We start from the raw sequence: 10,443 nt of genomic DNA, 5'->3' as shown, positions 1-10,443 counted from the left end.
ACCTTTTTCTACAGATATATTTTTCCTCAGTTATTAAACTATTTTACAGACTAAAATTATACTTTTCGGAAAGTGACCTTTTGTTGGAAATGTGTTTGACAGATGTTCAATAAACTTGAAAAACCATCAATACGTTCCTGAAGATGTTTGAATAAGCTTGTTTTTCACTATTTCCAGTGAAATCTGTTTTTTTTTCTTCAATTCGGCAGATCAACATATTGTGTAATATGACCGGGCATACTCCAATGGGAATGTCAGTACTGATATTGGTATTAAAATGGATTATTACTATACACTATGGGCACTTTTAAAATGAGGCCCTGTCGGCAATGGAGGTCTGGGTGTGTAGACTAGTAGTACACAAAATCCTCAATTAGTTGGGTAATTTTAGTTTACCTTTTTATCACTGTCTTTGGAGAGTCTTGCTAATTTGGAGAATCTGCAAATGTTAATGAAAATTTGAATTGGGTTATAATGAATCAGCTGTACACCGTCAATCTCAATCACACTCCACCCAACCCTTTCCCACCTGGACAAAAGGAACACCTATGTGAGAATGCTGTTCATTGACTACAGCTCAGCGTTCAACACCATAGTGCCCTCAAAGGTCATCACTAAGCTAACGACCCTGGGACTAAACACCTCCCTCTGCAACTGGATCCTGGACTTCCTGACGGGCAGCCCCCGGGTGGTAAGGGTACGTAACAACACATCTGCCACACTGATCCTCAACACTGGGACCCCTGAGGGGTGCGTGTTTAGTCCCCTCCTGTATTCCCTGTTCACCCACAACTGCGTTGTCATAGACTGTTCTCTCTGCTAGCGCCAAGCTTCTATCCCCAAGCTATAAGACTGCTGAACAATTAATCAAATGGCCACCCGAGTTATTTAAAATGACCCCCCCAACCCCTGTTTTTACACTGCTGCTACTTGCTGTTTATTATCAATGCATAGTCACTTTACCCCCACCTACATGTACAAATCACCTCGACTAACCTGTACCCCGACACACTGACTCGGTACCGGTGCCCCCTGTATACAACCTCGTTATTGTTATGTAATTTTATTGTGTTACTTTTCATTTTATTTTATTTAGTAAATATTTTCTTAACTCTATTTCTTGAACTGCATTGTTGGTTAAGGGCTTGCATTTCACGGTAAGGTCTACACTTGTTGGATTCGGCGCATGTGACAAATAAAATGAGATTTTATTTGATTTTACTTTTTATTTATTTATTTTATTTAACCTTTATTTAACTAGGCAAGTCAATTAAGAACAAATTCTTATTTACAATGACGGCCTACCAAAAGGCAATAAAAAAAAGGGGATAAAAAAAAGATATACTATATAAATATAGGACCAAACACACATCACAACAAGAGAGACAACACAATACTACATAAAGGGAGACCTAAGACAACAACATAGCAAGGCAGCAACACATAACAACACAGCATGGTAGCAACACAACATAACAACAAAATGGTAGCAACACAACATGATAGCAACACAAAACATGGTACAAACATTATTGGGCACAGACAACAGCACAAATGGCAAGAAGGTAGAGACAACAATAAATCACACAAAGCAGCCACAACTATCAGAAATAGTGTCCATGATTGGGTCTTTGAATGAAGAGATTGAGACAAAACGGTCCAGTTTTAGTTTGAGTATGTTCCCAACTTAAAAGTCTTAAGAGCAGCCAATCAGATGAACCGCTAGCCGCTGAAGCCATGCTGCTTGGTAATGAAGCAGGGTTTCTCCAAAGTTCCTCTAGATGCCATGGACCTTGAAACTATAAACACCTCCCTTTGCAAAAATAAATATATAATAATTTGCTGCCACATTCCATGGAAACTGCACTTTATGAAGAGATTTATATCATTTTTAATATCCAGGCCAGCGCTGGTATGCTATGACCGTTTCATTCTAAGTGGACTAGAATTGTTATACCGTGAAGAGGCAATTAGTAAAGCACACTAAGTACTATTTTCAATAATTTACACTTTTGCTTTTATGGATATTTTACAGCCACCTCGTTTCAGGTGCTGAGATATGCAATAAATCATTTTCTCACTTCTCGTGACAGTACAAAGAGACAATCTGCCATAATTACAGAATAGCGAGCCCTTAACTCCACGGCGGTTAACAAAGTTACGCTTTCTCTCCGTTAGATGACTGTCCAGACGTTATTTACATATTCCACATGTGTTTCTGATATAAAATAACGACCCTACCCTACCTATGTTGGGAGAGAGTTCTGGAGGCTAGTCTGAAATATTGGCTGTTCCTTGGAGTGGTTGTCATCTACTCAGACTCAGTACTACTCGCTCAGATAGATACAAGGAAGAGGACGATTAGATTGTATGGAGACTTTTGGGCGCCTTGAAAAAGAACCACCCGAACAGAGCGTGGTACTCATATAGACGCAGGGAAGATGAGACCAGGAGTACCATGAGAGTGTGAAGACTTCAGGTCTCCCTGGAAAGAGCAGTCGGATACTGAATGCTAATATCCAACTTTTGCTTAGTGGCAGGGCCACCCACAGACTCCACGGTACCCATCAAGATTAACGAGGCAGCGTCAAGTCTCTGGGTACACAGGTTCCAAAATGTACCAGCAAGAGAACCAAACGAGTCGTCCTCGTAGAAAGTTCTAGTGCTGCCATTGTAGGTTCCAGAAGACTGAAACGCTTGATGATTAATAGAATGCTTTTATTTGGCACTCGTATTGGCATCCAAGGCCTAGACAGGCTGACTTTAGCACTTAGGACCGGTAAGAAATCTGTCTCTTCACATACAGCTGATGAGGGTAATGGGAGAGAAGCAGACTAATGACACACTACAGAAAGATTCGTATCCTGATACTGTCGTCTTTTTTGGGCCTGTGTTGGATGTCTGTGTTGGATGTCTGTGTTGGATGTCTGTGTTGGATGTCTGTGTTGGATGCCTGTGTTGGATGTCTGTGTTGGATGTCTGTGTTGGATGTCTGTGTTGGATGTCTGTGTTGGATGCCTGTGTTGGATGCCTGTGTTGGATGTCTGTGTTGGATGTCTGTGTTGGATGTCTGTGTTGGATGTCTGTGTTGGATGTCTGTGTTGGATGTCTGTGTTGGATGCCTGTGTTGGATGCCTGTGTTGGATGTCTGTGTTGGATGTCTGTGTTGGATGTCTGTGTTGGATGTCTGTGTTGGTAAGAGTAATGTTTGTCATGACAGCCGTCCTTTCTGTTTCCGAAGAACTTTACAACAAAAAAATGGATGTATGACAGTGTTCTTCTAAAGAGTAAGTCATGTGATAAAAATGTGTACGGTGCATTTCAAGAATTACAGTATGCTTTATGTGTTCGTCTGACCACGGGGTTGGTGTCAGTGTTCATACCCCTTACATTACTTTACAGACCGCTGACACAGTCACTTCTGTGCTCGCCTGTATAGAAAAGCGTATTGTTAGCTTAAACAAAGATGTGTCAGTGTCTTTCGGTGACTCTCTCCACTTGTTCATTTGGAGTCTTCCAGTCATAACTTGTCAGCAGTAACCGCAAAGAATACGTGGTCAGACACTCACAAACACCAAGCCCCGTTTCACATTGTCTTCTGTCTAAGGTCTTTGTTTTTGTACATAGAAAATCAAGTCATTTTCCAGGTGGGGAAAAAAGTAATTTGTCCATAAAGTATTTTAGAAAAGCCTGATAGACTCATTGTTATAGCAAAGGTGCAGACAATTAATTATATTAATGTCTAAAATTATTATTTTCCGTTGTTAAATTGCTAAATCTTTCGCTCAACACCAGCTAAGTGGCAGTCTGTTCATTCGGCATGGCAGTCATTACAATTGGCTGAGACTGAAGGCTTTATCATCTTAAAGCTCACATTTTCCATTACCTCTTGTTGTTGCAGCATACTTTTTACATAATCCATTTTTTCTCTTGCAAATTGTCAAATGATTTCAATCAGCCTAAAATGATGCTTTCCCCGAGTCCAAGAAAAGAGCCGTTCTTACTTCAGCGGTGATCCAAACAGACTGGCTGCGTAGCCTCATTGCCAACTTCCAATTCCTGGCTGGACCCCTGCCTGGTCCAACCACTGCTCTCTGTCTATTCTCAACTTCTCAGTCACGTTGCCCCAGCGATGATTAAACAGTTGTATTAGTGCCTGATGGAAATACCCAGAGCCATGCAACAAGTACGTAATTGCTACATAATAAGCGCAGACATCATGGGCCTTGGGCTCTGTGACGTGAAGGATCACCAATTAATCCTGTGTGTAGTGAAGGATCACCAATTAATCCTGTGTGTAGTGAAGGATCACCAATTAATCCTGTGTGTAGTGAAGGATCACCAATTAATCCTGTGTGTAGTGAAGGATCACCAATTAATCCTGTGTGTAGTGAAGGATCACCAATTAATCCTGTGTGTAGTGAAGGATCACCAATTAATCCTGTGTGTAGTGAAGGATCACCAATTAATCCTGTGTGTAGTGAAGGATCACCAATTAATCCTGTGTGTAGTGAAGGATCACCAATTAATCCTGTGTGTAGTAACTGTCGGCCAGTCTGATCTACTGTAACATCGGCTTCAGAGAAAAATTGGAAGTATGATAAAGGGAGACGAGATGTAAATGTTGTATAGTTTAGTGCTTTTGTGATGAGAATCTGGGTCTCATATAAAATGATGCTGAGGCCTTCCTCTGTGTTTGATTTCCTTATCTCTCGTCTTAGTTATTTTAGAGTATGGCCCTGTATCCTTCCTACATAGACTAGTGTCCTCATTGGGTCCATATGGTCTATATATTTCCTAACTGTCTATAAAAGCCAAGGTTTCCTGATTTAGGCTACATGCCCACCCACCCATTCTATGGTATAGAAATTCCTGTTTCCAGCCAACAGAATTTCTACAACCATCAAGGAAATGTGACCGATTTTATCTATTTGAAGACATTTTAAAGGACAAGCTCTTTTCTTTCATGTTATTCAATTGTTACCATGCACATGCAACAAGATAGCTCAGATGTGCGAGTGCTTATTAGAATTCTAAAGGACAAGCACTCAAAACAAGAATATGAATACAAGGCACTGTGTCGACACAAAGTCGAGAAAGACTCGTTGTAAACGTGACGTAGACACGTCTGACTGTCCGGCGTATCTTTCAAATCAAACGTTTCTAGCCTAAACGCGGGTTGTTATGCAACGTTATTTATCGTATAGAGAATGCAGAAGAAGGCTCCGCCGGTCTGCAATCATGTCCTAAGTGTATTTTACTCTGTTTTACCTGGAAGACGGATAGGCCTGCTGGCACACACTGGAGCGTCATTATAGACGGATGAGAGCAACAGCGAAACACTCATGCCTTGGCAGAACAGATCCTACCCAGGTTGTTACATGGATGCCTACTTTGATCTCTGAGAGATTTGTTATATTTTATTCCTTAATAATCAGCCCAGTGGAAATCATCTGATGTATAGATTGGGAAGGGCGCGCTGAGTAGCGATAAACTGCAGGAGCCGAGAAAATAAACGTTGTTATCGTTTGACTGGTTGAAATAATGGAGTGAGGATGCATGATGGATGATGGGGGTTTAGTGATGTGGCGCCAAAGCACTCACTCTCTCCTTTTCCTTTCTGTTTATCCTGGCGGCCATCTTTGTTTTTCTGCCTCCATGAGAACCAAATTTCCACCATACTGTACAGGTCCAGGTGTGATCGACTAGAGCATGCCAGCAGGCCTATCTGGGCCCGTTACAAAGAGATCTCCTGCATGTCACAAGACTGTTAGCCCTCTGAGCCGAAGCCTGGGCATTAGCTCTGGGTCTTCAGGTCTCGGGCAACGGTATTTATCATAAGAGTGTGGGTCACAGAATCACCTCTGTTACAAAGGCCTCTCCTTTGGTTGGGAGGAAAGGCCCATCGATATAGTGCTGGAGGATCGGGCCATCTGTCTGCTGTATCATACTAGCAGACCTATTAGCAGTGGAGAATCAAACATGTTCCTCGAAGTTGTTGGTTTCATCACCGTTTCAGTACACCTAACAGTTGTTTTAGGGTCAGATAGCCTACTGTGCCACTCACAGACAGGTGTAAACCAAACACCCCCACTTCAGTCCCCACACATTCACAGTTTAAATAGAGCCGGGTCTTCAACCCTTAGGCCTTTGGCTTACAAACGCAATTCTTAGAAGAAATATGATTTGTGGGATGGGTAGCGTCAACCAAAGAACGCTTTATGTTCCCAGGTAGCATCTTATTTCTACCCTTTGCGCTCTCCCTCTGTCTCAGTAGCATCCTGCTAAGCTAACAGATGGTGTTAACCTTTCTCATCATGTAGAGGGTTTTAGTTGGTTCATCCAGACATCCAGTAGCTGTGTTAACACCTCGTACCATTGTCAGTAAGATTGATGGGACTGTTGTTATCACATTTCAGATCCTTTATAGACCAGGACCAGGAAGAAGAGATGGATTTCTTGGGACACCTGTATAAATACAGATGATCGAGTTTCTTGTCCATTTATATTGTCCATGTCAGAATCTCTCCGTTCAAATTCCATTTACACCTGTTGGGTTTTCATTTCTCTGTCTCTCTTTCTCTCTCTATCGATCTCTCTCTCTCTTTCTATCTTTCATGATTCTCACTCCTTTGAACATGGCCCATCTGTTTTTTGGTCTGCCTTAGTCGGCCCTTTGCCTTGTGCCAAGCGCTGCGCAGTCGAGAATTTGAGTAAATCTTAGCGGATTAGCCATTTCTAATATACACAGTGATTTGCTTTTCAGAAAAAGAGCGCAGAGAGTGCAGCCAAACGAATGTCTGCGTGAGCAAGACAATTACTACGATGTTGTTGTGCTGCATGTCGTATGTCCGCTCTCATAAAAATAGTCAAAAACTTTTTGCAAGCCAACGTCATTAAGTCTTGTGGCAAAGGAGTCGTCTCAGACCTTTGATTTATGTGAAGTGGAATGCTTGTCTCTCCGAATTGGAATTGACCTATCCATAAAGTCCGTTGCCGCCTGCTATAGACCACCCTCTGCCCCCAGCTGTGCTCTGGATACCACTATGTGAACTGATTGCCCCCCCCATATATCTTCAGAGCTCGTGCTGCTAGGTGACCTAAACTGTGACATACTTAACACCCCGGCCATCCTACAATCTAAGCTTGATGCCCTCAATCTCACACAAATTATCAATGAACCTACCAGGTACAACCCCAATGCCGTAAACACGGGCACCCTCATAGATATCATCCTAACCAATTTGCCCTCTAAATACACCTCTGCTGTTTTCAACCAAGATCTCAGCGATCACTGCCTCATTGCCTGCATCCGTAATGGGTCAGCAGTCAAACGACCTCCACTCATCACTATCAAACGCTCCCTGAAACAGTTTAGTGAGCAAGCCTTTCTAATCGACCTGGCCCGGGTATCCTGGAAGGATATCAACCTCATCCCGTCAGTAGAGGATGCCTGGTTATTTTACAAAAATGCCTTCCTCACCATCTTAAATAAGCATGCCCCATTCAAGAAATTTAGAACCAGGAACAGATATAGCCCTTGGTTCTCTCCAGACCTGACTGACCTTAACCAACACAAAAACATCCTGTGGCGTTCTGCATTAGCATCGAACAGCCCCCACTAAATGCAACTTTTTAGGGAAGTTAGAAACCAATATACACAGGCAGTTAGAAAAGCCAAGGCTAGCTTTTTCAAACAGAAATTTGCTTCCTGCAACACAAACTCAAAAAAGTTCTGGGACATTGTAAAGTCTATGGAGAATAAGAGCACCTCCTGCCAGCTGCCCACTGCACTGAGGATAAGAAACTGTCACCACCGATAAATCCACTATAATTGAGAATTTCAATAAGCATTTTACTACGGCTGGCCATGCTTTCCACCTGGCCATCCCTACCCCGGTCAACAGCACTCGCCCAAGCCTTCCCCATTTCTCATTCTCCCAAATCCAGTCAGCTGATGTTCTGAAAGTGCTGCAAAATCTGGACCCCCACAAATCAGCCGGGCTAGACAATCTGGACCCTCTCTTTCTAAAATTATCTGCCGAAATTGTTGCAACCCCTATTACTAGCCTGTTCAACCTCTCTTTCGTGTCGTCTGAGATTCCCAAAGATTGGAAAGCAGCTGCGGTCATCCCCCTATATCTATCCTACCCTGCCTTTCTAAGGTCTTCGAAAGCCAAGTTAACAAACAGATCACCGCCCTTTTCGAATCCCACCGTACCTTCTCCGCTATGCAATCAGGTTTCAGAGCTGGTCATGGGTGCACCTTAGCCACGCTCAAGGTCCTAAATGATATCTTAACCACCATCGATAAGAAACAGTACTGTGCAGCCGTATTCATTGACCTGGCCAAGGCTTTCGACTCTGTCAATCACCACATCCTCATCGGCAGACTCAACAGCCTTGGTTTCTCAATGATTGCCTCGACTGGTTCACCAACTACTTCTCTGACAGAGTTCAGTGTGTCAAATCTGAGGGTCTGTTGTCCGGGCCTCTGGCAGTCTCTATGTGGGTGCCACAGGGTTCAATTCTTGGGCCGACTCTCTTCTCTGTATATATCAATGATGTCGCTCTTGCTGCTGGTGATTCTCTGATCCATCTCTACGCAGACGACACCATTCTGTATACTTCTGGCCCATCTTTAGACACTGTGTTAACAACCCTCCAGACGAACTTCAATGCCATACAACTCTCCTTCCGTGGCCTACATCTGCTCTTAAATACAAGTAAAATTAAATGCATGCTCTTCAACCAATCGCTGCCTGCACCTACCCGCCCGTCCAGCATCACTACTCTGGACGGTTCTGACTTAGAATATGTGGACAACTACAAATATCTAGGTGTCTGGTTAGACTGTAAACTCTCCTTCCAGACTCACATAAAACATCTCCAATCCAAAGTTAAATCTAGAATTGGCTTCCTTTTTCGCAACAAAGCATCCTTCACTCATGCTGCCAAACATACCCTCGTAAAACTGACCATCTTACCGATCCTCGACTTTGACGATGTCATTTACAAAATAGCCTCCAACACCCTACTCAACAAATTGGATGCAGTCTATCACAGTGCCATCTGTTTTGTCACCAAAGCCCCATATACTACCCACCACTGCGACCTGTACGCTCTCGTTGGCTGGCCCTCGCTTCATACTCGTCGCCAAACCCACTGGCTCCAGGTCATCTACAAGACCCTGCTAGGTAAAGTCCCACCTTATCTCTGCTCGCTGGTCACCATAGCTGCACCCACCCGTAGCACGCGTTCCAGCAGGTATATCTCACTTGTCACCCCCAAAGCCAATTCCTCCTTTGGCCGCCTCTCCTTCCAGTTCTCTGCTGCCAATGACTGGAACGAACTACAAAAATCTCTGAAACTGGAAACACTTATCTCCCTCACTAGCTTTAAGCACCAGCTGTCAGAGCAGCTCACAGATCACTGCACCTGTACATAGCCCATCTATAAATAGCCCAAACAACTACCTCTTCCCCTACTGTATTTATTTATTTTGCTCCTTTGCACCCCAGTATTTCTACTTTGCACAATCTACTGTCAAATCTCCCATTACAGTGTTTTAATTGCTATATTGTATTTACTTCGCCACCATGGCCTATTTATTGCCTTTACCTCCCTTATCTCACCTCATTTGCTGACATTGTATATAGACCTATTTTTCTACTGTATAATTGACTGTATATTTGTTTTACTCTATGTTGTTATATGTGTCGAACTGCTTTGCTTTATCTTGGCCAGGTCGCAGTTGTAAATGAGAACGTGTTCTCAACTTGCCTACCTGGTTAAATAATGGTGAAATAAAATAAAATAAATAAAAAGTCAAACAGCATGTGAAGGTATCCCCACAACTGGATACATACATGTTCCTGCAACGTCCTATGAAACGCGTCTAGAACTCTGATGTTGTATATTATGAGAACGTGGTAACCACCTTTTGGGTGTGTGCCAAAGCATGCTCAAGATTTCACAGAAGGTTGTTTTCTAACATAGATGGAATGTTCCATAAACTAACTGAAAACTGAACACTCAAACATTACTGGTAACATTACAAAAACGTTGGCTCTCCCTAGAATTGTTAGCTGGGAGCAGGGGTGAGGGGTCGACAAATAAGCGGCACACATTGGAAGCCCAGCATGTGAATGCGTTTAGGCAGGAATGCAGGATATGCCATCTAAGATTCACGACCGTGCTTTGATCAGTGTCTGCCCCTGATTTACTGGCCTGGATCGAAGATTTGTGTGTGTGGGTTTATTGGCGAGAGTAAATTGAGGACAGCGGACTCCTAGTTCAAAACTGTTAGCGGTTTCAAAGTGCTATACCTCCTTCATGCCCAGGTATGTCAGAACAGGTTATGGAGTCCTTTTAATGGTGTGGCTGTGTGTGGGTGGGTGTGTGTTGGTGTGTGTGCGTGCGTGCGTGCGTGCGTGGGTGAAC

The sequence above is a fragment of the Salmo trutta genome, chromosome 4 (genome assembly GCF_901001165.1).
Source record: "Salmo trutta chromosome 4, fSalTru1.1, whole genome shotgun sequence".
In the NCBI taxonomy this organism is placed as follows: domain Eukaryota; kingdom Metazoa; phylum Chordata; class Actinopteri; order Salmoniformes; family Salmonidae; genus Salmo; species Salmo trutta.
The sequence above is the reverse complement of the archived record's forward strand: the minus strand, read 5'-3'. Positions refer to the sequence as shown.